The sequence below is a fragment of the Heliangelus exortis genome, chromosome 2 (assembly GCF_036169615.1).
Source record: "Heliangelus exortis chromosome 2, bHelExo1.hap1, whole genome shotgun sequence".
Classification (NCBI taxonomy): Eukaryota; Metazoa; Chordata; class Aves; order Apodiformes; family Trochilidae; genus Heliangelus; species Heliangelus exortis.
The window spans coordinates 23,989,140-24,001,887 of record NC_092423.1 but is presented as its reverse complement, the minus strand read 5'-3'; the positions used below and the strand labels follow the sequence as shown (position 1 = coordinate 24,001,887).

At 40.0% G+C, this 12,748-nt stretch overlaps 1 protein-coding gene across 4 annotated transcripts in view; it reads left to right on the top strand.

The window, feature by feature from the left end:
* Window positions 1-12,748, top strand: part of CDK6 (cyclin dependent kinase 6) — a 170,859-nt gene that overhangs the window by 119,616 nt on the left and 38,495 nt on the right. The gene's annotated exons all lie outside the window — the stretch shown is intronic.

Sequence of the window (12,748 nt, the reverse complement as noted above, 5' to 3'; positions counted from 1 at the left end):
CCAGCATTTCCCACCCAGGGGATTATAAACATTGGCTCAAAGCCATGGACTCAGACAACTACTTTCAGCATATACATTTATATGTCTTAATGGAAACTGAACCATGGCGAGTTATTCCTGCATGTCCAGAGAGGGAGCTTCTGTTCAAGTTGAAGAGATGAGGGAAAGAGTCATTACTCATGCTGGAATTTGAAAACATAGAGATACGCTTGTTTAGTGCTACTTCACATGTAACATAGCTGCTGTTCTCAGGCAAACTTTCTCAACTCGCAGGAATGTGTAGAATGCTGTCACTTAATCAGAACCCAGAAGAGCTCTTTTATCTGTCATTTGTTAGTAACTAGCAATATTGTTCTTATCTCCTTGTCCTTTAGCCTGATAGAGTGCCCTCAGACATAAGAACTTGTAACATGAAAGCACTCATTACCTTGAACATTCCTGTTTGTATTGTCTTAAGCTATTATCTCTTTAGCTTGAATAAGATGCTTTGTATCAATTTTAAGAGATGTGTTGTCTATATAAGTCTGTTCTACAACATCATTTTCGCAAACATTTTGTATTTTTATAAGTCTACAACCACTCTAGAGCAGAGCTCTCAGTGATCTAGACTAATTCAGCTCTTTTTCATCCAACTAATCCAATATGTTATCTGTAAATAATTTCCTTTGGAATCTTGCTTCTTGAAAATAGCATAAATTAATCATACAAGCTTTAAAGTTGAGTTAAATTAGAATAAAAATAAAGCCTAGCAAGGTGTAATGTTGAACCAATATTCCGGTTTTCCACTAAATCTTCAGATTTTTAATATCAGTTTAGAAATCCTCTGAGGCTCATAAGTGGAAGAAAATTTGTTCTGTATTCTTTAAAAATCTTGGGCTTCCCATTGTACTGTGAATCCTAAGTTGGCTACTGAGCAGTGTATCAAGTAGCAAGGGAGGAGATGTTTCTTTCTCCACAGAATAATAATGCCATCTTCCAGAGTTTTTATGAGTCCCACCCATTAGAGTCAGAGAGATGGAATACAATCTGCCTAGATCCAAAGTAGAATCCAGCCTCGTTTATGTAATTAATGCTTGCTTTTATTTTTATCCAGTGATGGCCTAATGTAAAATGCATACACATTCCAGAGAGCTGTATCCAGAAACTCTCCCCTCCAGCTGATTGTTCTTAAGCACTCAGCTTCTTTCAGACACAGTCTTGCCCAATGACTCATATACTCCTGGCAGAATAGTGACTTGGCTTCAGCAAAGGCAAGGAAAGTGCTGTCACCCAAAAAAACCATAGCCTAGTGGTCAGAGTATTTGTTTGGAGTTGGATGTGCCAATTAAGTCCCCTTCAGGCTGAGTTTCCACTTTGAAAATAACATAGTAACATCTGTACAAGACCATCTGTATAGTCTGCTGTTGAGAATATCCAGATATCTATGGTATCTCTTTGCCTAAACATGCAACATATGCAGTAGAGCTTTGGCTGAAACACAGATGCTTGTTTCTCCATCACAGGCCTTTCTATAGTGTGTGGGACCATATACTTAAGACCCCACGTTCAGACTAAGAAGAGGAATCTAATGAGTAAAGATGCCTCCAAACTCATAGCCTTGGAAGGTCATCAGATTGTGCCAGAATTTTATTGATCCTAAGTTCACAAAGCTACTCAAATGTGAGATGAAGACTCCCCTTTCCATGTCTTTCCTATTCAGTCCTTGCTTTTGCCATGAAATTACATGTCTACAGTAGGTTGATGTCCTGCTGAGATTTACTTCAAAACTCAGAATATTTCTAATCCTTTAAATGCAAACACCTGTCCATATATTGCATGTGTATGTAGGAAGTTCATCTTTTTTTTTTCTTGAAGGCTGTAAATTTGCAGACCTCTTTGTTCATTTGCTTTTGAAAGGAAGATGTTTTATAAAGGTTTGGTTTCCCAAATGTAATTTCAAGGAGACCTTGAAAGGTGTTTCATAGGAGTTTCACCTCTGTGTAATAATTTACATTTTTACTTGCTTCACTTTAAAGTGATACCTTTATTTAAAGCCATAGTAAAATTTACTTCATTCAATTTCAAATGTACGATACATCTGCAATGTTTAGAGTTGCCCAAATTCTTTATGCCCTGGGTGTAGGAAGGTTTAGCTTCATGGCAGCCATCATGGTGATAATAGGATTGAAATCTGCACCTTGGGAAGTAGTGAGGGAAGGTATGTATCAAGAGGAACTTCTACTGCAGAGAAGCTGCCTTGTTGGCCACCCTGGATTCTCTGGGTTTTGCTGTAATACAGGAGGTTTAACTGTAAACTGTTGCTTCACATGAGCATCAGTGGCAGACGTTGCTCCTTTTATTTAGAAGGGCACCTTTTATTAAAAAGCCCTTTTACATATTGTACCATGCTATTAATGAAATTGGTACTTTGCCTCCAGGCCCCTACTTAGGCCTTGGTAGAATCTGTATGACAAGGAGCATAGGTTTCTACTTCCAGCAGAGCCCTCACAGGTCCATACTACTTTGGGGAAGGAGAGAGAGCTCTGTGGCTGCATAGCACTGTGTCAGGTGCTGTGGGAGCTCCCACCCTGCCATGGCCTGCTGCTGGGGAAGGGTGGCAGCTCTTAGTGCCACTGGTGGATGAGTTCCTCTGCTAGGAGTTAGTGGGACATAGAAGTGAAGAGAGCCCCAAGTTACAAGAAGAATTTTTAACAACTGCATCTAAAATGTTGTAGAGATACAAAATTTCTCATACCACAGAAATCACAGGATTGTCATGGTTGGAAAAGACATCAAAGATTACCATGTTTGACCATTAACATCCCTCCACAAGTAAAATAAAATAATAAAAAGTAATAATATAAATATAATAATAATAAAAAATAATAAAATAATAAAAAATACATGTTATCAATATAAATACTCTAAATAATAATGTAAATATTTTTATATAATAATAATTATATATATATATACAATACATATATATATATATACATACATATATGATGTGCCTCATCTATGCAGTTTTTAAATACCTCCAGGGATGATGACTCTACCACCTCCAGGGGCAGCCCTTTCCAGCACCTGACTACTCTCTCAGTAAAAAAATTCTTCCTAATATCTAGTTTAAACCTCCCCTGGTGCAGCTTCAGGCCATTTCCTCTGGTCTTGTCATTATTTACTTGGGAGAAGAGGCCAGACTCACCTCCCTGCAACCTCCTTTCAGGTAGTTGCAGAGAGCAACAAGGTCTCCACATATATCAGCTTTATAAGTTATCCAGACAAATATAATTTTAGATTTGCCAGTCATTACACTTGTCCAAATCAGACTTTCAGCATAAAAGGCATTTGGAGAAAAGTTTTCAAATAGATTGGTGCTGAACTTATTTTACCTTCATTACACATTCTGGATGAAAAACAGGTAACCCCTTATTCAGCAGCTAACCTGCTCATGCACATGGTACTCTGCTTGTCCTGCTGTATGAAAAAAACATACATTTCTCTAATTTATATGCCCTGATTGTTAGTTGTATCCGTGCTTTCCTGCTCAGCTCTGGTCATCAAATCAAAGCACAGCATTAGTTCATAAGTTGCATTCTCAAGTAAATGAAAATAGTATCTTGTAGAAGTTGTTTGCACCAAATTTCCCCTTTTCACAGTCCCAATCTGAAAGCTTTGTTTTATTCATAGCAGGCCATAACAATTCTGGTTCCTAACAGAGCTCTGTGTTAAAGTCTGACCTGGGGTTACATTTGCCTCAAAACAGTACAGAGTATTTCTTTTTGAGAGTGACTCATTTTTTCATATCAATTTTGATTGGTCGTGTTTCATTTAAAGCTTCTTAATTCTGCCTTATTTCTCATCTGGAAGCAGCTGCAGAGTCCACAGTAAATCCTCTCACCTATAGAACTGGCAGTATGTACTCCATTCTTTGAAGCAGTATTTTCTTTGTGCATCATCTGCTTTTGTTGAAGATGGTTTGAAACAGAAGTGGGTCCAATTTCCATGGGAGAGAAGTCTGTGGTGGCCTTCTTGGTTTTGCTTTATTTAGGTTTTTTCTATTCAGAACCAAAGTCTAACACAGCACCCCAGGAAGTGGGGAGACTTTTCTATTAACTGGACTCTGGTTTTCTAGTACAATGGAAAGCTGGTCTTCATTAGAAAGCCAAACCATAAGTGGTAAGGCTCAGACTCCCTCGTTTATCCATGATGGATTCAGGAAGAGATGAGGCAGTCATGAGGGCAGCCTCTGAGAGTCTCAGCATGGAGCTGACCATGATTTGGTCCTTGGCACAGTTTAGCTCTTCATCTCCTTTCTCTCAGGGACTGGGCATAAGTGGTGTGAGAGACTGTGGAAGAGCTGGATTCTACCTCGTCGGAATATGCTGGATACTAGATGAGATGGGTTTATAGCTACCTAAAGACACAGAGCAGAGCAACTGGAGCAAGGCCCAAGATCTGCTATTAGAAATTCTCACTGCTCACTCAGCTGGCTAATGCCAACAGGTGACTGACATGGGTGGAAACAGGCCAAGTGGCTGCAGCCAGATGCAGAACAAGATGTGTATTCCAAGGCATAGTCGCAGGCTGCCACCTATTTAATTTAGTTTAATGCTTAATTTCTTTTGGTATCGTAGAAGGAATTCTTTCTTATAGTAGAAGTTTGAGTTGATTGGCTTAAGAAGCCAGTGGTGTTTATTTCTTTCTACCTTTGTGTTTGTTTCAGCTCTGGGATAGAATATTAGAATATGCCATTTCAGTCTCTAAATTTTATTTGATTATCGAGAGTCTTGAACTGAAGAATGGTTGCTTTTTTGTTTTTGTTTTTTAAGCCTGTCACTCTCTGTGTTCTCTGTGTATCTCTATGGGTTGCAGTATCAGCACAAGTCTCATTGCATGCAAAGCTGACCACTTCTGTAAAGAACAGGACTGTCCCATATTCCATAGAAAGCTGCTCTGCAGCTGAGAGGTTAGAGCATCATGGGTTTGGTTTTAATATACTACAAGCCCTGGCAAGTCTTTCTTTGACTTCTGTGGGCTCTGAATCAGGTAAAGCAGTGTTGCTGATATTATTTCTGCTTCTTCCTTTTCATATAAAGATAAACCACTTTTTAAGTGAAATTTCAGTTAGTCTCTCAGAAATGTTCTCTTGATGGTGTCAGCTGAGAATTCTATTAAATATTCTGCTTAATGGAAATACATTTCCTCGTATTAGTTATATGGTAAGTTCCAAATTATCACTAATGGTTGAAAATATTACCTCATATAAGAGCCAGTTTTTCTTTGTAGTAGCTATTGCACACAGCTACTTGGTGCACAGAGACTTCTGAGGTAAAACCACTGGATGTAGGTAAAAACCCTCTGCACGTGTGATGTACAAACACATATCCACAGACACATGTGCACTCCTACTGACAGCGGATGTACCTAGAAATATTCTTCAGCAGCACCATCACACTGTGTTATGTGGTTTTTTATTTCTTCCTAGAAATAAAAAAGCAGAATTCTTGTTAATTTTGTACATAAAACATCAAAGAAATGAATGGCTTCTTTATTTGTCAAGTTATGTTACAGTGGATGCTAAACCTTGCTTTCTTCAAAGCACAGATGCTTTAGCATCAAGAAGAGAAGATCACATTCTAAAATAACAGCTTGATACTGGAGGGTACATGTGATCAAGATTTGTGTCTTCTATAAATAGGTAATTTTTTGCTTGATGGTTACCTAATGAGGTAATAGCAACAATCCTTTCACTTTTGAAAAAGCAATTAAGCTTGTGCCTAAAGCAGAGACAAATGTGAAGAAAGAGGTAAGAGTTGCTCTTACCATGTGCACTATACCTGGTACCTATAGTACTTGAAAGGATGTCTTTTATATATATATATATATATAAAACCTTTTGTCAAGAAATAAAGTAGTCTCTAAGATGAACCAGAGTATTTTGGTTTACTTTTACTTTAAAAGGGAATATATTTTAACTGTTTCTATAAACAAAATATGAACAACTTTCTCTAAGAAAGAAATGTTCTCTCCAGCCATACCTGTCTCTTTGATGGAACAGAAAAGTTACCTAAAAGTGGAATCAACACTACTCAAAAAAAAGAGATTAAATAAGTATAATTATTCAGGCTGATATTATCCCTGGAAATTACAGCACACTGTATAATGTAGTGATATATACTTTCCCTGTCACAGTAAGAAATAATAATAGATCTTCAGAGGTAGATTAAAGAGAGTACTAGGCTTGCTTTATAAATGGAGATTACTCAGCCAATTATTTAAGAATAGTGATGAAAAAATACAGTAAGACAGTTAAGCTGATACACTCCCCTTCCAAATCAGGGATGAAAAATACGTTGAAGTCATTGTACAAAGACTAAAAAGCCTACTCTACCATCACCTATCTTGGCATGTTTTGGGAGGGCAGTCTCCCAGTGCTAGAGACTGCATGTGCAAGGTACTGCAGGGTGCAATGAGGCATCACCTTTCTCCCCTATCCTCATCTCCTCTCTCCTTGCTCCCCCTTCCAGCACACGCCAGGCTACCCCTTCCCTTCTCCCCTGGGACTCGAGACACATGCACACACACACACAAAAAGGCTTCCCTGTATGGCATAGGTGTGCTTTGCTCCCTTAGGTCTTTGAGGCATCCCACAGGGGCAGTGTAGAACGTCCCCACTGTTGGAGCTGAGCAGTTAGGGACAGTTTGGTGCAGGGGAGGACTGGAGGCAGCCAAAGCTCTGCCCTGACAGCACAGTGCAGGGCCACCTTGGGCTGCCTGAACAAGCACAGAGCGGAATACAGGGCAAGTGTCAGAACCCATGGTCCTGCAAAAATGCCATCACCTCATAACTTAGCATCACCTACTCTGAATTTTCTCTTCTCCCCTGCTCAACCCTGGTTGTCAGTCACTATTTCAAGCTGCAGGTGGTGAAGCATGATTAGACAAATTCTTTATTTTCCTAAGCAATTTTTAATGTTACATGAACTTCATTTTAAGTAATTCAGTACTGTCAGACCAGTGAGCCATTTTTAAGCATATTTATTTAAGAAATTTTGTTTCTTCTTTGCAGACACTGAGGGGATTCAGCACAATGTTGATAGCAAGTGAGAGGGATGTATGTTAGGGGGAGGGAGGCACTGCAGTGAAGATTAAAGCACCATTTCAATCAGTGTGCAAGTCTAGATTTTTAGCCGTTCTCTCCAACTAGTGTGTGGTGATTGTGTGAAGCTTAGTCATACAGCTGAGGAGAAATTTATACAAAGTTTGAAGAAAACAGAGCAAGTCATTTTATACTCCCAGACCGGAAGAAGCCATGCAGTAGCAGCTCCATAGTAAGACTGGAAAGATACCACCTTAAATTCTCCCAAACAGTTGGAAATTAGAGATTTTTTTGTGAAACTGGGAATCATTAATAAGGACCTGTATTCTTCATACTGCACCATATATTCTATAGCTGTATTCCCTCATTTTTAATTTTTAAAAAGGACAAAAATAAATGAAATAGAATCAAAAAGATGCTCTGAACATAATGTGAAAGCTCTGCTATTAAGAACTGAACAAACTAAATTAATTTAAGAACCATGTTAGGCAACTTTAAAAAAAAAAAGCTTAGAAATAATCATTCATGAGGTTGAAATGCTTTAAGCAATGAAATGAGGCAGTGTCTAATGGCAAATATAATTGATGAAATCAGAACCAAAAGGAGTACAGTAAAACCACAATCAGAAAAGCAAAACATTCGGAAGAAGATTTTATTTGGATCTGAGGATGCTTTGTATGAATTTAACCATACTGCTAATTGCTTTTGTGGCATGAATTCTATGAAAGCTAATATTCTGAAAGGTTTTATAGGCCTCTTCAAAGTCCCCTCAGAACTAATTAGAGTATAATTAATTTCATCCAGCTTTTGATGTCTAAAAGGGAGATGTCTACATGTGGGTCAGATTCTCCTCATAGAATGTAGACTGTTGCAGCATGTGTTCATCTGACCTCTACAACACACTTACGGTAAAAAAAAACAACAGTTGCTGGGTGAGATGAGGAGTGGGCCATGCCTCCCCCACCCCATCACCCTCCTGGATCCCCTTCTGAATCATAGAGGTGAGGCAAGCACAGCAAAATGCCTTCTCTCTGGAGTGAAAGGAAGACCTGAGGCCACAGCATGACTCACTGGCTAGTAGATTAAAGAGTGCCAAGAAACATTCATGGGTACTGAGGCTCAATTATCTATACTGTTAAATTATTAGAATGGTTCCTGGCATGGTTTAGAGTTATGCCAACCAGACAGTTTCTAGGCACGGACCAAAGACCATTCCCAAGAAACAGTTTCCATGTGGTCACCTTTTTTTGGGAGGCTGGGAATTTAATAATATGGACATAGGCCACTCTGTGCCTGTTAGTCTCAGTGCCAAAGGAACACTTCCTGTCCTATTTAATTTCCTAGCACAGACTTAGCCACTGTGTTACAGTCTGATCCTTGCTTTGTTTCAGTAGCTGTGCAACTGAGGATTGGTCTGTACTTAAAGTCTGTGGCAAACCAAAATGTAGTCTTTTGTGTCTGTGTTACTCAAACCCATCCCTAAACCTCTGTCTGTCTTTGTCTTTTTTGAAATGTGTGCTGTTCAGACAGTGACTATATTTGGAAAGGGCTGTATATTGTACAGATCCATTTAAATTAAGCAGTTATTCAAAAGTGAAAATCATCTCTGTAAAGTAAATGGAAATTAAATTACACTGACACAATGCCTAGATCTTGTGTTCACAATGCTAGCTTGCAGATACTTTCCACTAATAGATTTTTCATAAGAAACAGGTATCATGAAGTGCAGGATTGAAGCTCCTGGGGATAGATGGTCCCAGATAGCAAAATCTGTCAGGTATAATAAGGCAGAAGGCTTTAATTTAAAATAAAGTTATCTTTCCTCTTTCAGCTCTAAATGCAGATCTCCCCTTGCTTCTCACTGAGCATATTTCCTTCTTTAGGGGCCAGAAACAGACTTAGTAGATCTCTAGTTTTTCTTTTCTAATGCCTCTCAGACACACATTTAATGTGTTTGCATCCTGAAGTGCTGCATATATTTATTGACATTTGAATAGCAGTGATCTGCTGCTACTGACATAATTCTAATCTAATATCCTCCCATCTCATTTGGTTTGTGGAAACATAAAACGTGTACTGGAAAAAGATCACAGTTACTGCTTTAGGTACGTACTCCTTCCAGTGTATGAATTAATCTTTTACTATGTAGCTTGACCTACGAAATACAAATGTCACAGGGCATCCTCAGGACAAGCAGGGAGAGCTGAAAAGCTGAAGGGGGAAAGGAGCATTGGGAGGCAATGAAGAATGGACAGGGTGTGAAATTCTGTAGAGTTTGAGGGTGTAAAGGAGCAGATGGGGAACGTGAGGGAGGCAGAGCACATGGGAGGTGGTGGGGCAGCAGGCCATGTCCACCTGGGCATTTACACATGAGCAGCAGGAGGCTCAGCATGTTGGGTGATGCTGTCAGGGGGCCACTGGCATGTGACAGAAAGACAAAGGCAAAGGAGAGGAGCAAAGAGGTGGGAGGGCAGCTGGAAGCAAACCCAGCTGTTTGTAAGAGAGAAGCTGAAGAGGCCAGGCAGGGTGAGGAGAAGTGAGAAGAGGCAAAGGAGGGAAGCTTATTAAACGAAAGGACTAAAATGTGAAATGGTCACTAAAGCCTACAACCTCTAAAATATTTCAGTCTTGCACTGAATTTAGGATCTCAGTCAGCGTGTGAGCATGAACTCCTTTTCCTACAGAGTGATCACCACATTACATGTGTGTCCAATTTTCAGGAGAGGCAAAATTTAAGTGAAATATACAGATTCAGGTGCTTGCTTTTTTCATCCTAAATAGGAGACTTTACCGAACAGCTCTCCATCAAGGGCTCTCTCTCTCACTGGTGGTGTGGCTTACCTAAGGAAAACATTTTTTCATTCTAAGTCAGAACTGTGCTAAAGAGGAAGCGATGATCTAGTCATTCAGCCTCACCATATCCTGTGTTCAGAATAATTTTCATTTCTACTTATCTGCAAATGTTAATGGAATGTCCACAAATATTTTCTTGGTTTCTATGGTAAGAGAAAAAGAGTGCGAAACTCTGTGTCAAAACCACTGCATTATGTGCATCATCCTGTGCTTTTCAGGAGAAGACCCTGACTACTGGAGGAGTCATCTGTGGCATTACTTGTTTGCAAACTGACATTCAGTACATCGTGATCCCTTTCAGGTTCACATTTTGAAACACAGACTTACAAATTACAAACCAAAAAGGCTGCTTTGTCACTCCTATAATTACACAGTAATGACAGAGTATATCAAAACAGCTCAACACAGATTACGTCCTCTTTGACTATAAAGCAGTCAGGCATTTTCTGGAATTTAACTGTTAGATGCTGGAAATATTATTTTGGGTTTTTACAGCTTTAAGTTTCCAAATTACTCAGAACTAAAATCTCCCAGTCCCCTGTGTACGCATGCACTCTGCCAGTCAGTGGTCACGTGGGAGCAGCAGCTCACACGCTGCACGCTTCTGCAGCCTTCCAAAACCAGCACTGCTTCCCCTGAGTGAGCACCCAGGGATCAGCCATGAGCTGCAGTGCTCCTGTCAGGAAAGAAGCAGCAGCCTTCCAAAACCAGTAGTGCTTCCCCTGAGTGAGCACCCAGGGATCAGCCATGAGCTGCAGTGCTCCTGTCAGGAAAGGAGCAGCAGCCTTCCAAAACCAGCAGTGCTTCCCCTGAGTGAGCACCCAGGGATCAGCCATGAGCTGCAGTGCTCCTGTCAGGAAAGAAGCAGCAGCCTTCCAAAACCAGCAGTGCTTCCCCTGATTGAGCACCCAGGGATCAGCCATGAGCTGCAATGCTCCTGTCAGGAAAGGAGCAGCTTTCCCACGATGCATTTCCCTGGGAATAAAAAGGACCTGAGTTGGGGACATACTCTGTCAGAAGTATTCAGACTGACTCACAGCCATACATCCCCCCAATCCTTTGCCTGTGAGAGTGCAGAGCCTTAATGTGGCAGGGTTAGTGGGACTGGGGAAAATAAAGCACTCTCTCACTCTGAGATGAGCAGTGTGAATCTTAAACCAGGAATCATGAGGTTTGGTGGTATTTGTGCAGATCAGAGCTCACACAGCTCTTGCTTCTGACACTGCTCTCAGCCACTGACAAGCAATAACAGGTTGGAATTGTTATATCTAGTGTCTCAAAGCTATGCTTCTTCAATAAGTTTTTACACAAACACAGAGAGAGTAAAAGTGTAGTTCAGTTTAATTGGTATACCTGCATCAGGAAAAATATACTTGTGCTTTAGGACAAATTCTATCTTACTGAGATAGGGCAGCTCTAGTAAAAATCCCTGACCTGCAGTCAGAGTAAATCTCTAAAGAAACCTCCCTACTCTTTATAAATATTTTGGAAAATATACCAGCATCACTGGTATTGTACCAAATCAGAAACAAGACAGAGTTAAAGACTGCCCAACTTCCACACAGGAATCTTGTCCTGGGGATGGGTATCTGGAATTCTAGCTTGCCAGTGCAGTACTTTGCACTATGTTATTGAACTGTTTCAAAAACAAATTTTATGAATAGAGATCAAAGTGCTTAAGAGGACTGTTAGCAAATATGACCACTTGTGCAAATATCCGTGAACCTCCCTTCAATAGCCATTCAGGAGCTCCAGAGGCTGTCAGGGCATGTAATGATTGTAATAAATGTTGTATTTGCTTTTGTTTCAGCTGGCTTTGACCAGCAAATTCAACTGATTACTCCCATTGTTATTTTTGCTCAGAAGACAATTAGATTGAATCGTTTAAAAAAATCCCACTCTTCTTACACATTTTTCTCCTGGTCTTGAGTTTCAAAACTCACTATCCTACTTAACATCATTTTTAAAGTTATTTTCATTCCTATTTTTGCACTTGCTCCTGCTAAGTGTTTTTGCTTCGCTTCATGCTCCTTCATAAATCTGCATCTCTTACCTTTGTGTCCATTTGAAAAACAAGACAGTAATTGTTGCAACCCTTCCCACCCCCAGATTAATTGTCAGGGGTTTAAATTATAGCACGCACTAAGAAAATATTGGTATTTAGCTAACTGCGTGCAGGAGCAGGATACTTCTGTGGCTCTGAGTTTATATTCTAGTAGCATAATAGCTCAAGATGGAAGAAGTTGCTTGTGTTCTTCAGTAAATATACTGAAGATAGGGTCAGCCTCATCTGTATTTGGTCTACTTGTGGGAAACAAAAGGATAAATATAAACCATCCCATCTCTGTTGTGGGTCCAATGTGCAGGACTCATCAAAGTACATTCATGAGGCAGTGCCAGTAAAATTCCCACTGAGTCTCAACAACATGTTGCAACATGACCACCAGGAAAAGAGCAGCTTCAAGCAGATGCTTTATGTGGCATATGTCCCTGGGAAAAAGTGTCTGGAAGTAAATTGTAGAAGTTAGTGCTAATATAACCAGTAGCACGTGGGCAGAGATAGGCAACTATAAAAGTCAGGAACCTGCCAAGGATCCCTGGGCTCTGTTGCTTAGTTGAAAACTGACCGTTCTAGGTACCTACATGTGTTAGGAGACCACAATGGATGGCAATGGCAAGGGACAGCTTTGGGGAGGATTTTGACTTAATCTGTATCCAACTGATAAAAAGCAAAGTTTTGATTTCTTCATTTTCTTCTGAGAGACCTTTTGAGATATGTTAGACATGTTCATCCAGGCTAGCTCATACCAC